Source organism: Dermacentor andersoni, chromosome 4, assembly GCF_023375885.2.
Source record: "Dermacentor andersoni chromosome 4, qqDerAnde1_hic_scaffold, whole genome shotgun sequence".
NCBI classification, from domain to species: domain Eukaryota; kingdom Metazoa; phylum Arthropoda; class Arachnida; order Ixodida; family Ixodidae; genus Dermacentor; species Dermacentor andersoni.
The window spans coordinates 123,312,981-123,337,736 of NC_092817.1; the positions used below are offsets into that span (position 1 = coordinate 123,312,981).

A 24,756-nucleotide genomic window follows, 5' to 3' on the forward strand; every position below is an offset into this window, starting at 1 on the left:
ACACAGACGCACTCACGCCTCTCTGAGGTGCATACACTCGCACGTCCACATCTCTGTGGTAAAGGAGAAGCAAGAGGGTTAACCGAGGGGCCCGATTTTTATTAAGCATGTCATATGAAGCCAACAAACATTGACACCAAGAACAACATAGGGGAAATTACCTGTACATAGTAAATGAATTAAAAAAATGGGGATGAAAAAACAGCTTGCCGCAGGTGGGGAACGATCCCACGTCTTTGCAATACGCGTGCGATGCTCTACCAATTGAGCTACCGCGGCGCCGTTTCCCCATCCACTTTCTTGGGGATTTATGTTTCCTACTAGAATCGTAGGAGTGTTAGCCAGCGCCACCCCTCACAAACCTTGGCGGCGGATGCGGAGCATCCTTTCTGCCGCAGGCGTCACGAGTACGTGATCTTTTTGGGTGAAGGCAATGGCCGATAAACCCACGCATGATACCTGAAGGCATCAATGTTGCCGGATTAACCCCCTTTCTTCTCGTTTATTACATAACGAGGGTCTCGAATCCGGCAACATTGATGCCTTCGGGTAGCATGCGTAGGTACCTCCTGATACAGCTTTCTATTGCTCAATGCGTGCTGCATAAAAGTGTTTTTCCGAGCCTGAAAGAAGCCCACGAATACGCGCAAAGTCCCTCGAGCGGTCAGTCGCGTGGCAATTTTGCGTGTATTCGCGGGCTTCTTTCACGCTCGGAAAAGAGCAACAGAAAGCTGTATCGGATCGAGTTTTTCCTTTTTCTGTACAATATTTTCATTGACACTTTTAATCTAATTATAATATTTGAGAAGTTGAATAATTAACCAGTACTAATTATCTAATTAGAAGGAATAAAAAAGATAATCTCAGTATCTCCAAGCGATGGCAAACAACATTACCTTGGTTCTGTCCAGCTACGTTGCATTTGCATATATTTAAATCTTGGTGCATCATAGGTCGGACACCCTGTATGCCAGCAGCATATATTAGTACGCGATGGAAAGCGCTAATCGGAACGCTTCTTCTTTGTAGCAAAAAAAAAAAAAAAAAACGAGTGCTAAACATATATGTGCAATGGTTCCTCAGCATGTCTTGCCTTTATAGTAAGCGTGGTGTGGATCCAAGCGAATGTTGTAGAGATTGAATTAAGCCGCTGTCACAAATGTAGACCGAAGCTAGAAAAGAAATAGCGCAGCATATTTCCTTTCGATTTGTGCCCGTTTGCACTTACGCTGACAGTACAGGTCCCGCGAAAACAAACGATAATGAGCGTCATTTGCGCATGAGTCACTTTGCTGCATTCGTACCAGCCTCACTGTTTTGTTTCCTTTCGCTATTCGTGCCCTTTCATTCCCTCACTGCGAGAGCTGCCAACGATTGCCCCCTCATGGGCACCGCCGAATTGACTTCTCTGGACTGCTATGAGCCCACGTGGGCCCATCCTCAGAAGAACTATATTTGCCGACATCTTTCTGCAGCCAAGAAGTGAACGCTACAGGGACGGAGTTTGTATTTGTTATTGCGCTATATCCTCCGGCAGAATTTGTCACCGCTTTCGGTTTCTTGGAGCAGACACTGAATCAGTGTAGCGCCCGCGTGCGACTGTTTCGAATTTGCCAAAATCCGAAATGAGAACAAAATAAAAACAACTGGCAATGCTAATTACACTGCCTATTGGTGTGTTTATGTCTTGCTTTATATATATGCGTTGTAGTGCATTAAATGTTTGTGTTTTCTCTTCCCCGACTTACACTAACGCGAGTGAGACTTTGGAACTATCTTCAGGAGAGCTGTTACTTGTGCGTGCTTTGCCCCAGTAGCCTTGCCTTCATTGGCGCAGAAAGTTGTCCGGCTACGCGCAGGCTTTATGGCCACGATCAATAGTTCAGAGGGCGCGTGTTCTTGTGCTTTGATGAAAAGGGTTATGCGTCAAAGTATCGTCTACTAGAGACGACGCTCTCATACGGACGGATGTGCGGCGTAAGGACACGTACGTTCGTACAAGGTGTTCGTTGATTGGCTAGCGTCAGCAGTATGTAGACTCCGCTGCAGTGCACATTGTTGCGATACTTTGTAACATACAGTGCTATGTCAGCCTGGCGTCGATGTATCCGTAGATTATGTTCAGAGGCCACTTTTACCGGACTCTGGTATGCTCAAGCACTAGCGGCGTGATAGCTTACTTTTCCACTGGGGGAGTCACGAAAGTTCTCGTCTTTACCATAGACCATCGCGCACTGTTATCGTCATGGTAACAGCCTCCGGAAACAAATGTATTGGATCCCTGAAGACCAACCGTGCATGATGGGGATTGTAGAGCGTATTATTTCGCGTGTTAAACACAACTACATGGAGCCACAGACACCAAAGCCAATGAAAGCATAGGGAAAATTGCCTGTGGTTTTTACTTGAAATATAGAAATGATAAGGTGATGTGAATGGAATGAAATGGACAAACATATAAAGCAACTTGCCGCCGGTGCGAGCCGAATCAATGGAACCTAAGATGCTTCACATAGCATTGCAAACTATATAAAACGGAGTTTTATAAAACTTGCGGTATTACCGTACGTGTAACGCCATTCCTTGTAGTCAAGTTGAAGATACACGGAAAAAATTAAGCACTTACAACTGAAACTGTAACATTAAAGTGCAGCGGAATTAAGAGTACTTGTAGCAGTGACTATTTGCCTTGTTTGTCCTGTTTCGACGTTAAAGAACATGTAAAAAAATGCCTTTGTGTGTGTGTGTATGTGTGTGCGTGCGTGCGTGCGGTCAGCTAGCGAGACGTGTTACTCTAACTTCTCACTTCTCCGAGTGCCGTTAACTCCAGTCACTGCTTACCGTCATCTTAAGCGACGCTCCTCTGGCCAGGGTGACCACTGTCTGTTCATGGAAAGAACAAAATAAGAAAGAAGAAAAATAAAACAGATGCCATTTGAGTTCACTATAAGGTGGAACGGCCTTGCTGAATTGTTCCTGCTTTCGTACACGAATCAGCTGACGAGAAACCTTAGTGGACAGAAAATTGGTAGAGGGAACTCCAGCGCTGCCATCGTTGCACTGTCATGGGAGCAGTGTTTAGCACACGGATTTGTCTAGTGTTCACGCTCGTGGTTTCAAGCATTCTTGTGACCTTATGTAATAAGCGCGTTTTTTTTTTTAATTTCCAAGCGCTTAATAGTTTATTAAACGCTTGTAAGGCAGTTAGTCTTTGCACGCATGCATAATCATTCTCAATGGTTGTATATATAACGCGATACATTGCTGAAGCTGATGATCTGGTAAAGTTCGCAAAGCCACCCTTTAGACCAAAAAAAGGACGTTGTTTAGGCAAACCAGTGTACTTCGCACCATTCACAGGCCTTGCTGAAGTGCCATAGTCGAAGCTTCAGTGGACACCAGTGCGAGCGTTCCCTCATGAAAATTTTGTAGGAAACTCTGTCTTCCTTAACCATACATGGTGAATTAACGCAAATTAACATCGGAACACAGTGGACAATTAAGAACGAGCGCCCGTCCTTGTCCAGTTTGTTTTTCTTTTTGTGCCCTTTATTAATTTGCGCTAATTTACCATAGTTATTATGCAAAACCAACTAGTCCAGCAGTCAGTCCTCCTGTAGTATGTTTCGATAACGCCACTGGACAGCGACGCCATTGAGCCAGTACCTGATACGCGGTATGTCCAGACAACCTGTGCGTTCGCGAGCTCTGAAATGCAAGTCTAATCTTACGTTTCACAGTCAACGGTGTGCGCCTACCTCATAGTTTCGCTCGTATCTCCATGGTTAGCGAATTAGTACCGGCCGCGCGGAATACCAGAGCATTAAAACCAGGGCGTTATTTCTCATAAACCAATCTCATATGTTGATTGGAACTTCACCGTAGCATGCACTACTATGTCTGAAGAAAAATGAGATGCACCTTTCATTTTGTTGTTTCTTTGTTTTTGTTTTTAAGCTGGACAACAGATACATGCTGATTACATCTGTGGTGTAGAACGCTGTAATTTAATTGGCGTGAATTTGTAACAACCAAGCAGACTATACTTTCACGAGAAGTGAGTAAATTACCTGCTCGGCGTCGTACAAACCGCGCCAGTACACTACCATTACTTAAGTAGGCGGGGCAATCGTTCGTGTACATGCAAGTTGTGCCGACTTTCTTTATTCCTATAGACCCTCACGTGTATTCCTTACCTTTGTGTAGTGTTTTTCTTAATTTGTTTTATTCCGCTTATTTCCGCGCGCCAATAAAGGTGTATGATGAGCAAAATGAGAACAAGGTGAAAGCGGGAGCCAACGTTTCGACAAGTGGACTTGTCCTTTTCCAGGCGACACTTTTCAAAAAGACAAGTTCACTTGTCGAAACGTTGGCTCTCGCTTTCACCTTGTTCTCATTTAGCTCATCGTCTTGAATTTCCATCTCCCGCCTTCCCCCATGTTTTCCCTAGATTTATAAAGGTGTACGGTAACACTACAAGATCTCGTCCGGTGTAGCTCGCAGTGTTCTGCCGTGTGCGGTGCAGGACCGAGCCGGTAAGGGCATCTGTGAGAGGACCCGTAAATAGGAGTCCAAAAGTACGCGAGGGGCAGCATCGCCACCGAGGCGAGCGGCTTCATCTCTCCACGAAGTTAATAGACGGCGGGCAGCTGTATAGATAAATGCGGAATACCGGTGACTCACCACTGCGTCGTTAGCGTCTGGAAGGCAGCCGTATTCGCTGGTCGGCAGCCTGTGTTCCAGTAATCGAATCAAGTATATGAGCACGTCGGCTGGTACGCTGATAAGCACCGCCGCACTGGTGCAAAGCAGGAACATCTCGGTGGGCAGCAAAAGTACCTGCAAGCGAGTGCCGCACATATATATGTATATATATATACTGAAAAGATTTTGCGCCAAAAAACAACACACACACAAGAAAGACGACGACACCACGGGCGCTAGATCACCAACTAGCCCAGCACTTAACTCTTCTAATATATATATATATATATATATATATATATATATATATATATATATATAACTTGTTTTCGTTTCAGTTATTACTAATATCAAGGTCCACAAGCAGTTACAGACACACTGGTACGCAGCAGCAGCAGCAACAACAACAACGACGACGACGACAACGACAACAAAAGAAGCGAAGTGAGACACTCGAAACACTTACGCGTCTTAGCGAGACCGATCGGACGAGGAACGTGGTTCCATCAATATTGGCGCGGCATGCGATGCGAGAATCGATAATGCTGTGCGCTTCCGTGAGGCGCCAGATTCTCATGGGGCGAGGGAGCTTCGCATACGTCACATCGACGATGACTGGCAGGTGACGCATCAGGTTGCGCAGATGCGGTAAATACATCGCACGTGCGCCGTTACGACCGAAACATTGGCCGTACTTACTGCCATCCCAAGTGGGAAAATACAAAAAAACAAAAAATAGCAACGTAATTGGCAGCCACCGCAGGTTCAGTTCCCACCACATCGAAGGTTTGCTTCGCCGCATCTTATATCGCCAGCAAAGTACGGGTTACAAAATGCAACTCTTTAAAAGGTCCCTCATAAGGTTCTGGCGTTGTAAACGGACAAGCGAAATGCGTGGTTAACGTGCTGACGATAGTGTATGCAAAGTGTCAAATCGTTGCACGACGCGAAGACAACTGAAATTTCAAACGAAAGCCTGTCGATCTGCCTTTCCTCTCCAGGGAGGCACGCCTCCCGCCGGAGACTCAATGTCAGGTGCGTAAGCGCCTCTTGTGTAAGACGCAATGCTTGCAGCGACAGCAATTATGGCAGGTTGCTTCGGTAGATCGTCCAATGCGGAACGTGCAAGCACGCCACCGGAAGTGCGCCGCGCAGCAAAAAAAAAAAAAAAAGAAAGGAAAAGAAAGAAAGAGGAAGAAGAAAGGAAGATAAAGAAAAAAAGAGGCGAAAATTAAGGCGCGGCTTGGGACGCAAATGTGACGTCACCCCTCAGCTCCGCCATGGGAGAAGACAGGGAAGGAATGTCGCTTGTGGACACTCATAGAGGCCAAGGGAGAGGGTGTGTATGTTGGCAGTGAAGCTCGCCACCTGGAAGGATGGCTTCCCGACATTTTCGTTTCTCCTAACCCTTGTAATAATGGGCTGGAAAAAAAAATATCGGGAAAAAGATTTGAGGGTAAAACGTTCCCTAGACGGTGCTTTACAACTTAGTGTGTAAGAAAATTTTCATATGGGGGTACTGGCGATGAGGCCTGCAATAATATTATATCCCTATATTCAGCGTTCCTCAGACCCGTGAGGACGCGCCTCCCGTGGCCTTGCGGTAAGCTGGAAGTCCGCCGTACCTACGATTTCCCGATATGAGAGGGTGATGACACCGACATTCTCGATTACATTCCTTTCTTGTTTAAAACCCCGTAGTCGTGGCTATCTCGATACAAATGCGGTCGCCACGTCAAGACGCCGATCGGGCCGCAAGCAGACGCCGAGTGGTGAGATGCGGTGCAGCAGGCGTGTTTTCTCCTTATCGGCTCAGCGTAACTATAGATAACAACTCGCTCATCTTCTTGTTGTATTTCTTCCTCAAATTTAGAATCGCAATTTTAGTGGAGTTGGTTTAACAGCTTGAAATAAGCGTGTTAGTTTTTTTTTTATGGTCAGGTTTTAAACATAATCGGTGCGTGATCGAATGCTGCCTACCAAGCTCAGTCAGACGAACGCAATGTGACTTTCACAGGCCTGTATACTGGGTGTTGTATTTTCATCGTAAAATGAACTACTGTTGTTGTTGTTGTTGTTGTTGTTGTTGTTGTTGTTGTTGCTGCTGCTGCTGCTGCTGCTGCTGCTGCAATGCGCAATACATGCTCAGCCTCTGCTCATACGCTAGTATACAATTAATGTTCATGCATCATTTTTAAGTATATGTTATGTTTTCTTAATCATTCTAACAGAACTTTTTCTATTCCCTCGTATTCGGACTGAAGACTTTCTTTTTATCGTTTTCAACTGCCTCGGCGATACCTTCAAGGACTGCGATACTTACACGCAGTTGTGTTCATTATATCAGGGGGAACAGAGCGGGGCAAGTATTGACAGCATGCAAACGGTACCAACGACTGGGCGCAAATTGTTAGTGAAAGGGAGCTCGTTCGCACCCGACGTACCGAACTCAGGGTGAAAAAACCGGCAATGGCCGAGAAGCATTTGAAACAGGCGTGGGTGGCCTTCAGAAACAGGAGGAGGACCATCAACACTGCAAGTAACAGAGATAGAGAGAGAGAGAGAGAGAGACAGAGGACGTACTAGTCACTGCGAACTTCTGTCGATGAGGGTGAGGAGAAAGTGAAGAGCAAATCATAACAAGCGATAGAAATTAATGTGCGAGTAGGACGGGACCTATGAAGTCTATAGTCTCTAAATAATCACTACCAGAAGCAAGGAAGCTACGGATATGGTGTTGGCATCACTGCAGTTCGTTCATCCTAGTGGAGCAAGAGACGTACTTTTAGCCCGCTTTTCCCACTTCGTAACTTATTAACCTAGCTTCGCCTATTCTGTAAGCTAAGTTAGGCTACGACAACCTAAACCAGCACTCCACAACTCAACCCATTCCAACTCAACTAGAAAAAAAGGGGAGATAGAAAGAAAGGAACACAATTGTTTGGCCCATGGGAGGTCCATATGCGATTCAGATTTTGCAGATTTTAGCACTACAGGGTGGCCACGTTATAACAGCACTGGAGGCGCGCCTCCAAAGGTTCTCACTTGGACATATCGCAGTAGTGATATATTTAAAAGGAGAGGCATCAGGAACCCCTCCGCCACCAGCCGCAGCCGCGGCAGCGCTGCTATAGCGACGTTTTCTGACGCGGTGTTGAACTGAAGGCACGGACATCGCATAGGAATGCGCGACCATACGTCGTTTGGTTTACAAACGGGAAGGCGGTTGAACACTCAAATGATAGAGAAACCGGTGAAGGTGTTTGTCCAAGTGAGCGAATTAGGCTCCTCGACTGCCGTGACCGGTTTATCTCCACCGCAGATTTTTTCGTCTTGGGCTAAAACAGCTTTACTTGCCGCGTCACTCTTCAGTGACGGACGGGTCTCTCTAGTTGCTGCAATGTCTTCAGCGTTACACAACGCGCCAACCCTGAACACCGGTGTAGCATACGCCATAGAGTTTCCTACAAAAAAAGGAAACTCTATAGCATACGCCACTGACACGCGCCTCTCTTACCACGACCGAGCGCCACATGTAGATCGACCGCGGCGTCCATCTACGCGTACCCTCTTCCACTCCGCAACACCCATCTCACATCCTCCTCTACACAGTGCTTTTACTCTCTACACCTCTTCTCTCCTCCACTCCCTCTGCCCTTTCAGTCCAACCAGCGCAACATAAAACCCGCTCGGTCCTGCAAGAAAAACTAAGGCGGTTAAAAAAAAAAGAAAAAACTTTTCACTTTAGCCACTTAGCGGCTCTCGTGCTGAGCGGACGCATGCATTCGCTACTACCTATATTCGAGGTCTGAAAGTCATCCATCTGTCATGTAGGGTGTTTGCTGGTTGTGATGATGCATAGTAAGGTTAAGATAGTTCCAGCACATGAAAAAAAAAAATAAAAGAACACACATAACGCGAAAGCAAGTAAAAGGAAGGAGACGGGAAAAGGCTGGTCCAAAGCGGGACGGCTTTGTCCCGTCTCCGCTTACTTGTGCTCGCGTTCTTTTTTTTTTTTTTTCGACACGCTGGAACTATTTGAGCGTAAACACGAAGGAGAATGGGACCGTGGAGGAATGACAGGTCAGGCGCGGTATTTCTTCCGCGTCCTTCCGCTCCTTCACACTTGTCCCGAGATGTGCTCAGAATCGAAGAACCGACTACAGCCAGGTACAACTTAAGAAGGCAGGCCCAGATGACCGAATCGCGGTAGCTGGCTGCTTCCGCGACTAAAGAAATAGTCCAGCTGCATGACGCGACTCGGTCCAGTTCGAAGCGCGTCGTGCCATGTTCTCCGTCGGCGGGGTCACCGGCCTCCGGCTCATGACGTCGGTTTAGAGTGCGCGCTCATTGGTGGAGGCTCGTGTGCATCCGCCTTTGAGGGGCAAATGCCGCTGCCTTCTAAAGTTGCACCCGAATATAGCACGATACTCTATGTTCACCCCACTCGGTTGTCGGAGCTGGTGGTCGCTGGACTTTCTCAAGCAGGCATGCGGAAGAGGAATACCTTTCTGGCACCTCCGAACAGGTTTTCACGCGTGCTCCGAATGGCAGTAAAAAGGAAGGTTTAGCGTGCACACAACTTTGTGTACAAGGAAGTAAAAGAAAAAAAGAAAGCACATGTATGTTCCACTTCACCTCCGGGCTGAACACCTTGCGACCGCGTGCGCGCCTAAAGAGGTGGTTAGCACGAACCGGAGGCAGTTATCGCAGATCGCCGCACATTATGATGTCCAGACCGCCGAACGGCTCGTCGTACTTGTACGTGATGTGGACGCCGTTCGCCTATAGACTCATACCCCCTACAGGCTCACGCTCCCTTAAGCAGTGCCTCATATCCCCGTAAACGTGTCCCACACAATGATAGTTTTTGCGCACGCACATCACGAAACGCCGGAAACTAGCGTAAGACAGGTCCGCTGTAAAAAGGGAAGGCAAGTGATAAACTGATAACACAGAATGCATATTAACGTAATCCACAACTGAATACTGAAACGGAACACTTTCGAAAAAAAAAAGTTTATACTTTAAGCGAGCGTCGTGTGGAAAGCAGTAAAGGTGAAACACTCGTCAATGGGAATAATTTCAGCTGATGGACACCCTCTACACGGAACACAGTGGCGTGTCCACAAATACTAAACGGCATAAACGAGTTGGAACGTGTCCGTGTAAACGCATTCATAAGACGAAAATAAATACTAAAAGAAAAAAAAAAGCTTTGAAAAGTTTTTCTTATTTTTAGCACATCTCATTTGCTTTCAAAACTGTAATCTAGCAAAATTCCTTCTTTCTTTTTTTCCTTTTCGGACCAACCTCTATTGCGGACAGAAGTGCAAATGACTCGACTCACGCTGCGTGCAGGACAACGGAGAGCTGTCGGAATAGGCAGGCGAAGGTATGGAGCCGAGCAGTATGGCCTCCACGATTTCGATCGTGCCTATGCCCTGCGACGAGAGACGAAGAAAACGCTACGAAAAGGCCTACACTGTGGACTGCACGCAGCGCTTAAGGCTAGCACGAAGCATAAGTACACAGTGTGTCAGACACTGGCTCGCACACACACACAAAAAAGCAAGGCGCAGTAAGCTGAACGTCAGTGTACCAAAAAATGGAGAAAAGGTCAGTTCTTGTGAAATTACTTTCGAATGAAATGGAGCTGTCGCGTGATATACGTTTTTGAAAACTTTTCGTTTTAAGCTTCAAATGAACGTCCTCGATCTCGAAATCCCAGAAGTAAGTGCTGGTGAGCTTCAGTGCGTTCTAAATTTACTGTGATAGCTTTCGTATAGTGGCGTCTGTGTTCGCGTTCGCTCCGTCTGTTCCGGTCGTCCGCAACGCTGCCACCCGTTGCCAAGGTAACGCAGCATGGCGGGCGAACGAGCGAACCAACGCGAACGCGAAAACGTGGCCACCTTCTGCTTGATGACGTCATGACATGCGAGCCTGCTGGGAAGCGATAGCGAAACTAGGTCGTCGTGCAAAAGGTACTATAGTAAATAATTTAGTGCGCTCTGACATTTGCCAGCATTTTCTGTCTGAATGAGAAATGAATTTAAAAATGAATTTTTCAGAGTAATTTGCTAGTTTCTATTCTGATTTAGTCTTACTCTTGGGTATCCATTTAGGCGTGCGTACAGGCGCTTCCCATCGATAAACTTAAGCACCTTAAGAAATCTTACGTCGTTTTTCAGCTGTACTTGAACGTTGAATGTGTCTGGCGTTCCCGACTCGCTCTAAGGACAAACGGAGCACTGGTACCTGCTTTTTATTTCTTCAGCAACTGTGCGTCCCATATTGAACTCCATTTACGAGAGACCTCGAAATAGTTCTCTGATAGAGCGCCTTTAATGTGGAACATACAATAAATCAGCCAAAAGGAGTTCTCAGCGCTCTGTTTGCATTTAGAACGTGGGACGCCTCAACGTACATGTACACTTCCTCAGGTTGAGTACCGTGAAACGATTGGTAGCTCATTAAGCTAGCATTTCCGCTCATAATCCAACAGATCTTGTAGCTTGTGGTTGTGGCTATAAAAGGCAAGCAATTATTCAATCTAAACTTCCTGGTCATTCTTCCTTTTTTTCACCTTTCCCCCCTGGAAACGTGGCCTATTTCCCTCTAAGCAAGTGTAATGTAGACACTTAACTTATTGCAATGTTAAATACGTCCTTATCTGCCACTTCAAAGAAACACTAAATAGGTATACTACATCATCATAGAGGGGTAGCTTATTTCTTTATAAACTCAGTTTTTATTCTTTTGATTAGGCGGGGAAAAAAGGTTATCAGTGAAGAGATAAAGGCTAGACTTCGCTATTCTTCAAGCTTGTGCCGGAACCTTTGCGCCCATGGTACGTTAATGTGACTCCACGGTTGGGCTGTTCTGGCGCAATTAACGTTCTCAAAACATTCCATACCGGTTCAGTCTCCATTTAGTAAAGAACGCAATTTACAGATGTTCAAGATTTTCGGCGGCTTCAAAATATGGCGTTAAACATAACATACACTTGAAATATGCCATAGGCTGCCACAAGGTTCAAGAACCACAGGCCGGACCAGTAAAAGAAAGAAAAAGAAATCAGAGAGAAAGAACGGAACATGGCATTTGGAGTCATAAAAGGTCTACAAATGTGTTATTACAAATCGGGAAACCATCAAGATACTAACAATACATGATATGGTCGTTCAATGTAGTAATTCATTTGTGACAGACAATTACATGGACCCGTGCAGGGGCGGTTAAAATACCTGGCATCCCCGTGGAGAGCTTGTGCAGAAACTCCAGAGCGAAGTCGTTAGCTGTTTATCAATATTGCGTATTTTATGCTTTGCCATGCCTTATTTTGTGTAAGTGTGGCCGTTTCGCTCTTACGAAATTGTAGAGCTGGGCGAATATCAACTTTATCGAATACGAAATGAATACGCATAGTAGGTATCGAATATCGAATCAAATATCGAATATTTTAAGCAGATACGCTTATATTTACAGAATTAATATTTATTTCGGTATAATTATGTACCACTCTTGTACTGACTATCGCAAAAAAGACATAACTATCAGGAACAAGGGGCTAGATTTAAACATAAGATCGCCAATTGTCATTAAAAAGCTGCGCGAATAGCTTTTTAACAGCTTTAGAGGCTGCTTTCAAGCAAGTTATTGAAGAACTAATGACTGTTGTTGCTTTCCAAAAACGCCAAATGAATGATTTCCTAGAAAATATCAGAAGTTGTGGAAAAGAGGGGAAAAAAGTTTTGGGTTACTCGTGAGCTGTGCACGCGTGTAAAAGGGCCGGTTGCAAGGCTAACCTCACGGGTTGTAGAGTAAAAGGTAAAACTGCTAATGACTAGACTTCCAGTAACAGTGAATAACACACTACAAGCAAAATTCAGAGGTTCTCATTATACGTTTCCGCCACGAAATTAAACGTCGCTCCGAAAACTCCTGATAAATTTGATGAATTGCGATAATTCGTTTAGCAGGCGGTAAACAGTAACCAAACCTTCACGTTCGGTTGTTGCGAAATATTTCGTTAATTTTGTATATTTGAAAACACCGAATAGTTACTTTGCGGACACAAATACGAATACGGTTATTGTGTAGTATTCGATTCATATTCGAAACTTCGAATTGTCGCCTACCTCTAATGTGCTAATACAAGGTAACGGGATACACGTCTTTAGTGTTAATCTAATAAGCTGCTCACCTTCTACTATCGCGAGAAAAGAGACTGATTCTTCCTTGGTAAAAGAAAAAAAAAAGCTATAGGCCAATCAACACAAAGATCGTACGGATAGCACTAATAGAAAATTCCGTTATTTTACGAAGAAAAAGTGGACAGAATTTATCACGCCCGAATACATTAAACTCTATGTGGTGTTCGCGTTCAAATACGACAGATGACGTACACGTGTACAGGTGAAGACCGACATGAGCAATAACCTCTTGTTCTCACGACGCACAATCGAATGTTGAAGCTAAATAATGAAAATTGGCTCACATCAATTCAAATGTAATATACAGATAACAATAATTCGTTTAGCTCTTCAGACACATAGTGCGCCGCAGAACAGTTTTATTAACGTAATCCATCTCCGCAAGGTTGACTTTGCCTAAATGTGCTGACCATGATTAGCCTCGTGCATTATATGGTACATTTTGTGCACCTCATCGCCACGCGTCAAGTGTATGACGCTTTATTATATGCGGTTAGCTATATTTCTTGCGCGAACTTCAGAAATAGGCACACGTTATCCTAATAAGGTCGGCCGCATTTTATCACAAAAATCACACGCGTTCTTCTCTAATCGTGAACTTTGCCTCAGTTGCACATACCTGAAAAATTCTATTCCCTAGCCGCCCATGTCACATGATAGCGGTCGGGACGTGCTACTTCCTGCCACCTCTGGAACGTTTTATCGGCGAGGAGGAACGTCGCTTCGAACCTGGTTGCCGCACCGCTCTCCTCCTCGCACTCGTACGTGCGGATTGCCGTTTCTACCAGTGGCGGCTTGGAACGGTAGCGGCAAGTAGCGGTGCTATCGCGAATTACTACGATTCTAACGTATTTCGCACGTGATTGCTGTGGCGTCAGATGACTCAAGGTCAACGGGCTACCACTGTGGTGTATTCGACTGGAAAGATAACTTTCGGAAACAACTTCAGCCGTGTCTACTCTGTGGACTCCACCACTGCGGTTACAGACAAGCTTCGGCTTTGGATTGGTAGCATAAACAGAAAGGACTTGACGCCATCGGCTTCGTTGCGCCTATGTTTAGAAGATTTTATTTCCGGTAAGCGCACCGCGACCAACTCGACACACATGATCAACCTGCGATATGAACCAAAGGTGCATATTCGAGTCGGTCAACTAGTGCGAATGGACAAAGTCGTCCATTTCTTCTTTTAGGAAGAATTAAAGTCAACCTGTTCAAATGTGTTTTGAGATTATCATTCTTGGCGACCAACATTTTGGTGGAAGTTGGTCGGGGACGTATGTAAAGACGAAGAAAATTAAGGTATATTCTTTTTCATCCTGTAACCAGAGTCATGCCTAACCTGTGCCCGCCGCCCCTGCAGTTCACATGGGCTCTCACATGCTTCGCCACATCGCCGGCAAGCCGTGTGGCCGACGCCGCGCATAGCTCGCTGTATTACTTGAGAGAATAAAGTTACTGTTGCAGATAGTAGTTGCTCGTTTTATTGCGATAGCAATTATAGGGACACTCGAGGCGCATTTCTCCTGTCGTCGTAGGCGTGATGTTCCGTATAAAGTCCGAGGGCGATAACATAGTCGCCGCGTGTCGTCTGCTGTATGTGCGAGTAAAATCTTACGAAGGTGAGCCGACGATGCAGCTATATCTCGAGCGCGCAAGGGAGCAAAGTGGGGAGGGTGCACCGTCTTCCGTGGCGCGCAAGATACTGGGGGAAAGGAGGGACGGGGCGTTCTACTCCGGCGGCTGCGGCGTACGGCGTGGCCAATATGCGATGAGTACACTCTAAAACAAAATCGCACCCTTTGGGTCGTGTCTTGCCACACAATAATGATCGTCATCTCTCTCGTCCGCATTTCCTTTCTTTAACGCTGCGAGCCCGGTACTTCCCAGTAACGAGCGGCATGCGCATCGTCAGCATGACATAGCATTCCCTACAGGAAAGTAGCGGGCGCGGAGTTTTCAAGAAAGGAAACGCAAGCAAGACAGATGACGATTATTGTGGTGTGGCAGATATACAACCCAAAGGGTGTACGTACCTCTGTCTAAGAGTGTACAGAGTCTAGGTGCGCGGCGGGCACAAAGCTTCGTGTGCGCTGTGTTCTCGGCGCTTAGTTCGCGTTGACGCGAGAGGCAGCACGAAGGTCTATTCGCTCGTTGCTGCTGCCGCGCTTCCTCACTCCAGCATTTTCACAGCGAGCTTCCGCGCGGTCTTCCAGTGAGATGTGTTCATGTTTACTTGTGTGCGCGTGACACCGTGCTTGTTAATTTATTTAGTAAGCGAATGTTTACGACTTTATACGGACGATAGAACTACTATGCTTGCTTGGTATACCTGTCTACTAATTTGCTATCGGAATGGACGTTTCGCCTTTCGGGAGAAACTACGACTTTTTCAGCTCTCCAGAGTCGGTGACGTGCCCTTGTGCAGGTACTACTCGATCAGAAATAAAAAAAGATGCGCACTTGCCCACACATTGTGATTTCTACAGATGCGAGCCGCTCTTCTCAGACATACAGATTATAGAGGAAAAGAACATGGTTGCGAGGGAAGTTTTAGATGCCGCCTTCGTTTAGAAATACTGAGATAGTTGTAATCAGTGACACATTTGTAGCCTTGTATCATTCAGAAAGCACCTTGTTGGAACTTTCAGCATGAAACGTTTGTCTGTTTTCTTTCTTTTCGCAATTGTGGTCCTGCCGTTCTGCGCATGTCTTCGAATTCTTGTGCAAGTTATAGGCGATTTTTAAGACCTAATAAAACGGTTGGTAGCGGTGCTCGCCCTGTCTCTTCGGTCTGTGTAAGTATTAATTTGCGCCCATTTCATAATAGCTATACTCGGCTCTACAGATGATTTATGAGCTGCTTATAAATTAGTGGAATCTAGGTAAACACATTTCGAGGTTCTCGAGTTTTCCTCTTTAATTTATAAGTTTTTAATGCGAAAGGTTATTGGCGAGTTCAATCCAGTTTCCTGTAATGGGTACTTGGCGGGTGTCTGGCCGTTATCGTGGGATGATCCCGAAGATAGTGCAGTCTAAAAATCTGGGCCGATGTCCCACTGAACCCATTGGGTATGTGACACACAGTGTGTGTGTGCCAATAGATATTTGTCCATAGGGCATGTGTTACTCTTCAGTCAGCCTCTTTGATATCAACTTGGGTATGCGCCAATGTGCATGTGCCACTCTTCAGTGAGCCACGTTGACGCCAAATTGTGTCGCTGGGTATCGCAACATCAATACAGAACACTAACAAAGATATTACCTGAAGTTTACTCAGCTACTCTTTTAAAATGCAGCTCTTAGACGCCCGTTCATGTGGCAAGCGTCGGCGTCGTGCCTCGTAACCGAGTCAATGAGCACAACGAAAGATGAGAGCGAACGCGGAGCGCAGCTGGTGATGAAAGACGGCGAGAGCGCGAGGAGGAAAGCAGAAGCGGAGGGTGCACCGGAACCATGAGGCGGAACGTGGAGGAGGAGGGTATGGCAAAAGCGTGAGAAGAAAAGCGCAGTGCCGTGCAAGATGGACTATAGCAACGATGGCTACGAGATGGCGCCAGAGTAGCGCGCGTCGTTAGGGTGTCTCGATGCGCTCGCTCGATTCCGCTCCATTCGCTGGGGCGCGCGCATCCAGCACTCTACGCGTCGTCTGTTCACCAAAAGCGCTGCATGAGCGGAGGTCTGTCTGCGGCAGCTGCTGTGAATCGCGTCCACGCGTCAGCCACGCGCTGCTCCTCGCCATCTCCCGATTAGCGAGGCATACGTGCCACACTTCGCTCCGTTTGGAACGTGTCACACGAGAGATTGCCCGCGCGAGCCAATATATCGCGCAATGAAAATACATATAGAGCTGCGTTCAAATTTCACAGTAGGGAGTTTTGTAGGCGTCGGTGAATTTTTTTTAATAGCATCAATACACCGTAGCGTTCTTGCTTGTAGGATATCGATCGTGTGATTACAGCTGGAAGAAGGTGAAAGGAAGAAATTCTTACCATGAACACTGCCATGGCAATGCGAACAGATGCGGTGCTCGGACCTAAGGGCAATAAGCAAACGTTACTCACGTTATCCATTTACACACCGAGAACAATGTCTAACAATATTTTAAGTTGTGTCCCGACATGAGGTACAAAAACTCACACAGGAACTCCTCTGAGAGTTGTCTAAGTATGCGAAAGCATTGTGCCACTCGCTCATCTCCGTGCAGCCCGGTGTCACTATCAATGTTATTAAACTTGATCCGCCCAGTACAAACGACAGCGCTGCAGCGACATGAACTGGTGCGGTGGCAAGGTGCATTGATGACGCAAGCAAAGTACTGCAGGAGGCGGCCCCAGGTGCGCTGATGGCGTTCCGATCAATATAAGCCGTTATCGTTCTTTAACGCCTTATCCATCCGCCTCGAACCATTATGAACCGTGATGAACCGTACTCCGGCGGCGGCTGCGTATTACACGAGTAAAACTCTTGCTTGGGCTAGTTGGTTCATGCTTGAATTAGTAAAGGCAAGGCGCAGAAGACCAGGACTCAAGAAGAAGAACACAAACGACAGGACCGGCACCAGTCCTGTCGTTTGTGTTCTTCTTCTTGAGTCCTGGTCTTCTGCGCCTTGCCTTTACTAATTCAAGTATTGCATGGCCGCGTAGACCATATCTTGAAAGCGACCTGTAATGCGGACAGACAGTGCCGACTGCTGGTAGCTTCGCGCGCTGTGTTCTAACCAGTTACTATGCATTGAACTGAGACGCGCGGGCCGCTATCTTGAAAGCAATCTGCGAAAGGGGCAGAGTGCAGTGTGGGCTGATAGCTTCGATCGTGAGCACTGTGTTCTCACCACTTCGTTCGCATTGAAGCGGGAGACAGTGCAAATGTGAATTAGCTCGCTGCTGCGGGCTGTTTCTTGACAGCGTTTGTCTCTCGTAATGAACTAATGGAAGGAGGTACGGACGGACGGAAGGTTTTTCTCGTTGGGTAAGCGTAGAACTGCTTACGCACTTAAAAACCGAAAAGGATTTGCTGGTGCTCTAGGTCCGGTGTACATGAAAACTTAGTAATAAACTGCAGAAGCGTTTTGAATCGAAGCCGGTTAGTGACTTGAAGGAAACTATGTAAAAAAAGCAGGAACTAGAACAGCGCTGTGCGCGTCTATTCTGGCCTTCGTCTTGTTCTTGCACCCGTTTCCCTGAAGTTCGGTATAGTTTAGGTACTCGTCATGTGCAGTAAACACCGATGACGCTTCTCGTATGCGATAACGGTTGATTATAGTGCACGTACGCAACCGCGTTATATTTAAATTGCTTTAGAGTGACCTGGTCATTTGGGAGTATGGGCACCGGACGTATATATTAACAAGCTTGCTAGATTAAGCGAGCTTGCTTATCACAGCAGCGATACACGGCAGCGTACTAACGCTCATGGCATCTACAGGGTGTACCAGCTAACTTTAGCCAGAGTTAAAAAATATGCGAATGCCACGTAGCTGGACAGAACCAAGGTGATGTTGTTTGCCGTCGCTTGGAGATACTGAAAAAGAAATGGGTATGGGCAGGACATGTAATGAGGAGGGAAGATAACCGATGGTCATTAAGGGTTACGGCTGGATTCCAAGGGAAGGGAAGCGTAGCGGGGGGCGGCAGATAGTTAGGTGGGTGGATGAGGTTAGGAGGTTTGCAGGGGCGACATGGCCACAATTAGTACATGACCGGGGTGGTTGGAGAAGTATGGGAGAGGCCTTTGCCCTGCAGTGGGCGTAACCAGGCTGATGATGGGGATGACGACGATGAAGCGACCACGACGCCATGATGACTGTATGACGGCGACTCAATGAACACGATGGAATGAGAACGGCACGACGACAATGGCATGACGACAGTGGAATCACTACAAAAATCAAAACGATGGGAAGGTCACGACGGAGTGGCGACGGCTGCGTGTCCACGATACAATGACGACTACGGCAAGACGGCGACGAACTGTCCACGGCGGCATGACGGTCGTGGAATGACGACGTTCGAGTGACGACGATGGTATGACGATGACGGCATGACGACAACGTGATACTGATGCTGGAATGATGCAATGGCATGGTGAGGAAAAAAGATAATATGGGGTTTTCCGTGCCAAAACCACTTTCTGATTATAAACTGACTGTAAACAGTGCTGAGAGCAATGGTTCGCTGAGTTTGCTTTTGATCGTTTAACTGCTGTGCGCAAACTAAACGTCATACATATTAACAATGCGTCCTTCTCTGCTATCGTCTAATGCATCTCTGCTATATACTACAAACAGCCGATACTAAGACGGTTGCGAGTTTGGCACGTTTGAGGCACGGCACATTCTACCTCCTTCTGTTTTGTATGGTCTGTAGAGTTATGTTCTCGTTTGCCTTCTAATGTGGCGTTTTACAGACCCTACTAACGTTGCCGGCTCACATTGACTCGCATAGAACATTGTGTGAACGGATTCGTGTGCCATCTTTCATCGTAAACCTATGTAAGGTTAATAAGAGCAGGGGGGTGGGGAGGGGCCTGATGGTATTCAGTGCACCAAAACGCATGACACGATCGTGCCGTGTATCCATGTCAAACGGTGCGACACTTTTAGCAAAACAAAAATGCTTGGCCGCAAACACTTTCACGCTTTTCAAGGGCTTCACGACGGCGAGTAGCAACGATAGAAAACTCTATGCCGTTTAATAAGGTTAGTGCGAGGTTGATGCCGTTACTTGAACCATGAAAGCTTACCCATTTTGCGTCTTCTATTCTTCAGCTTCTTTCTTCACGAGACGCCGCAACGAAAGAGGGCGGTTTGTGTTGGTTATTCATTCATTGTTACCAGGGATCAAACGAAGTAAATAAAGGCAAACGCAAATATATAAAGAAAGTTTATTAATCACTCGCTACGAAGATCGTCTCATGACGGCAGTTTTTAAAATGTCGCAATAGACAACAAAAAAAAAATTAAAATTAATTCTGGAACATTACAGGCCAAAACCGTGATCTGATTATGAGGTACGCAGTAGTGGGGGACTCGGAATTATTTTTTAGCCACCTGGAGACACTGTGAGCGGGGAAATCGAGGACTTGGGAGCCTGGGTTGAGGCGCTCAAGCAGGACGTGAAGGGTACCACAGAAGAGGTTCCGATGGTGGAGGAAGGTTTCACGGCGGACTCTAGACTGTTACACATGTGGGAAGCGCATGCGAGTCTCCTTCGGAGGTGGAAGAAACAAAAGCATAATGGGGTCCTCCGTAGGAAGGTGGCCAAGCTAGAACGAGAAATTGAAACCTACACGTTGGATTTGCAGTGCAAACAATGGGGGCAGATTTGTGACAGGATGAATGGGCAATTCGGATGCAAAAAAACATGGCAGTTGTTGAGGCACCTTTTAGATCCGGCGGCAACCAAATCGGCGCAGAAGGGTCAAATGGCTAGGTTAGTTCATCAGTATCAAGGCACGACTGGGGAGTTCATTCAAGAACTCCGAAGCCGTTACATAAACGGCGAGGCGGGCGGTTTCTTGCCGGATTACTCGGGAGAGGAAAACCTCGAATTAGATGCGGACTTTACGGTGGCGGAGGTGGAGTTTGCAATGGGGCAGCTTCGTACTACGTCGGCAGCGGGTCCGGACGGGGTCACAAATAAAATGCTGAGGAACCTGGATTTCAAGTCAGTGGGGGCGCTCACGGACTTGATGAACAAATATTGGGCGGCCGGGGAGATCCCCGCAGAGTGGAAGCATGCTAGGATTACATTTATTCCTAAACCAGGGAAGAAGATCTGTATTGAGAATCTTCGACCCATCTCCCTGACGTCCTGCTTGGCCAAATTGATGGAGCATGTGGTCCTCAACAGGCTTCAGGGTTATGTGGAGGACAAGGAGTTGATACCTAAAACGATGATTGGCTTTAGGGCTAATTTATCAACGCAGGACGTCATGATACAGCTCAAAAAGGACGTGGTTGATCCTGGGTACGGCACGGGCACCAAGGCTATCTTGGGGCTCGACCTTACAAAGGCCTTTGACAATGTCACCCATGAGGCAATATTAAGGAACCTATCGGACATAGGACCGGGGGGTAGAACCTTCCGATACATCCGATCATTTCTGGAGGATAGGACTGCGGAGATTGCAGTCGGAGAATTTAAATCGGATCCTTTCCCGTTGGGGGGCAGGGGGACACCACAAGGGTCGGTTTTATCGCCGTTCTTGTTTAATCTCGCCTTGATCAAGATACCGCCAAGGCTGGCAATGATATCGGGACTTAAACATACATTTTATGCGGATGACATTACTCTATGGGTAACAAGGGGAAGCGACGCACAAGTGGAGGAAACTTTACAACAGGCAGTGGATATTGTGGAGGAGCTAGCGGGGGAGGCAGGACTCTCGTGCTCTCAGCCCAAGTCCGAGCTTTTTGTGCTTAGGCATAAACCAAGAGGGATACATGCGAGGCACTATGTGCCGCCACCACCGCTGAAGGTGAAAGTGGGGGGTGCTCCGGTCGCTGAGGTCCAAACGATCAGGATCCTGGGGCTGTATCTGCAGACAAACAGGAAGAATAGGGAGGCCTTGGAAAGGCTCAAAAATACTGTCAATGCTACCGTGAGACTTATCAGGAGAATCGCCAATCGTAAACAAGGCGTCAAGGAAAAGGACTTGTGTAAGCTGGTACAGGCGTTTGTGCTCAGTAGAATAGTGTATGCGACGCCTTATATGAAGATGGACGCGACGGAGAAAGGCAAGGTGGAGGCTATGATTAGACAGGCGTATAAGGCGGCCCTTGGGTTGCCTAACAATACTTCTACCGAAAGGCTGCTGGGATTAGGGGTGCACAACACCTTGGAAGAACTGCGGGAGGCACACTTGGCGATGCAACTCAGTAGACTTTCCAAAACGAAAGTAGGGAGGGATATATTGGAAGGGATCGGCATTGGAGTTGATCCTCCAGCTGGGGACATGAAAATTCAGGTGAAGCGAGAAATGCACAAGGGCATGTACATAAAACCTTTACCTAAAAATATGCATCCGATACATCACGAGAACCGTAGAAAGGCAAGAGCCAGAGCTTTACATGCTAAGTACGGGAAGTACAACGGGGCAGTCTACGTAGATGTCGCCGAGTATAAGAACAAGGACGCATTTGCAGTTGCGGTGGTGGACGGGCAAGGACGCTTAGTCACCTTTGGATCAGTCAAAACCCGCTCCTCAGAAACTGCAGAGGAGGCGGCGATAGCGCTAGCTATAGGTAATACTGAAGCTGACCTGATTTTCAGCGACTCTAAAACAGCCATCCGAAATTTGGCGAGGGGCAGAATCTCTGCCACAGCGGCAGGATTACTAAATCGGGCCACGGGGCGAGGGCCTACGGAGGTGGAAATTGTCTGGGTACCGGCCCACTCTGGGAACCCTGGGAACGAGGCGGCTCACATGAATGCTCGAGGTTTCGTCAGCCGAGCAGGTGAGCCGGACGTTCCAGGGAGGTCCACGAGAGATGGGCTGGTGTCCTTTCACGACATTACTAACCATTATAAACTTGAGCGGAGAATTTACCCTCCACCGGACAAGCTATTGGTGAAGGCGCAGGAAAGCGTCTGGCGAAGATTGCAGACGAGATCTTTCTATAGCCCATACGTGTTAAACAAAATCTACCCGGACGTTCAGCCGGAATGCAAATGGTGCCAGGAACTGGCCACCTATGACCACATATTATGGAGCTGTAGCATAGCGCCGCCACCGGCGGATATTATGCGTGATCCTTCTCTCGAGCAGTGGGAGGCCGTGTTGGCCAGCTCAGACCCGGTCGTCCAGACCAGGGCCGTGGAGTGGGCCACCCAGGTCGCCGTCAGCCATGAGCTGATGGCCATCTAGCACGGAATCGTCCGCACATGCCTTCTGACGAAAATAAAGTTTTTCCATCCATCTAGCGTGCGCCTAAATCTGTAAGTAAATGAGCGTCTTTTGCATTTCACTCCAATCAAATTGCTGCCGCCATAGCTGGCACCGAACCTGAAACCTTGAGCTATACAGCCCAACGCCACTATACAAGCTACTGCGGTGGGTGTACGTGGCAATGTAAAGAAGATTTGCAAAGAGAATGTGAAGTTAAACATGCAGGTTTCCTTTCTCCTTCGTAACAAGCATAAAAATATATTGGCGTTCAAAATTTGTGAAATTCCCTTTTTCTTAGATTGCCCTCCATGATATTCCTTAATTTTATCCGTTGAATGGCTGTCCTCTCTGTCACGCCCTCCTTTACTTCACTCATCATTGAGTTCCTTTGTATTCGAATTTATCTTTCTTGTATTTCAATTTATCCTTTCTTCTTGTATTCTATAGTTAATCCTTTCTTCCTTTCCTATTGTCATACAATTTTTGGCCCTATAGCTACATCGGTTCTATTTTCCACATTTCCAGTTCGTGGTCTGTTGAATTGTAATGTTGTTCTTCAATATTCGAGTACAGATTTTACTTCCTTTCTTTCTTCAGGACTCTTAGATTTGGCTGTGCAGTTGTACTATGTTCGTTGTACCAGTTTTCGAGAGTACCGTGCACGACACCGCATGACGTGCAGTCGCGCAAGCGCAGTACGGTATCTACGCTCTTAGCGGTCTTTGCTAATCGCGGAAGAAACTGCAGCCGCAAAAAACAGCCTCCGAGAATGCACGCCCAGGTCTCGGAGGCTGTGCCCGGATTATGGAGTTACCTAGGTTTCGTACAGGAAAATCGGGCGCTGCAGTTGTTCAATCACTGTGGAAATGACGACAAGGATGAATAGTACACGAATTTTTCTGCGATTTGTTATGGCTTTGTTGAGGTAGCAAAAGTGCGGCTTTCTTTTTACTATTTGTTGTTCTTTGGGTTTCCACTGTGTTGTTTCACGTTAATCGCGCAACATTCCTTAAGAGCAGCAGAATGTTTCACGTTCACAACTACTTCATTCCGTTAGGTTATTTAGGCTGCGGAAGTAAGTCTCCACATTTCTGAGTACGCGTGTCGATAGATTTTTGGCCGCTCCTTGAAAGCGTCACTCACCACGTGTACTTACTTTGTAGATATTAAAGCATTCATTTTATTTTCAACGTTATGATAACGATATACACGTACGTTGATAGGAATTAGTGTACATGATGATATTATTTGTCATACAGCAGACTTGAGACGACAATATTAGGCTACAACAAAAAACCGGAAATGTTGTGCCCCCCCCCCCCCCCCCTCCTAGAAGCCAGAAGGGCGCAGTTTAGACCAATCCATGTACCAGCAATCATCAGTGCCATGCTGTATCGCTCGTCTACCGGCGGCCCGTGTAAGGCACGCGTATAGTCTCACTAAAGTCTATCTACGCGCGCATGCGCGTGCGGACGTGCTGGAAATTGCTCTGATGACTTGTATAGCAAGAAACTATGGTACGGACTAGTTGTGTCGTCTGATGCAGGCGGTTAAACTTTTTCGACGAATGCGCACGCAAAAAACTTTTACGGCGATGCTGTCAAGAGGGATTTTGCAGCCGCTTTTGTTCGGCATCTCGCGCTACCATTCGGTCACGCAACCTCAGTGGGGGTTCCGAATGTCCACTTTAAACGTGACGATCATTGACTACGAAATGAAATTTGCCTTGCGTACCCCTCACACGAATAGACAACACCTTCGCTGCGTGATTCTTTCAGCCGGTATAATCCGTAGTTTTAGTTTCTCACGTGGCGCTTTACCGGCTCCGTGGACGTTGTAGATCCGCCATACGGGAGTCAGCAACGAAGTCTTCGTGGGAGCCTCGAAGAGACGGTTATAAATCGTCTTCCCTTCATCATTGGTTTCCAGCATTTGTGAAAGTATT

At 46.9% G+C, this 24,756-nt stretch overlaps 1 non-coding gene across 1 annotated transcript; it reads right to left on the reverse strand.

Moving 5' to 3' along the window:
• Positions 1-207: 207 nt before the first annotated feature.
• Positions 208-279, reverse strand: TRNAT-CGU (transfer RNA threonine (anticodon CGU)). Its single transcript has one exon. It is a non-coding gene; the product is annotated as a tRNA-Thr (tRNA).
• Between the last annotated feature and the right edge of the window lie 24,477 nt (positions 280-24,756).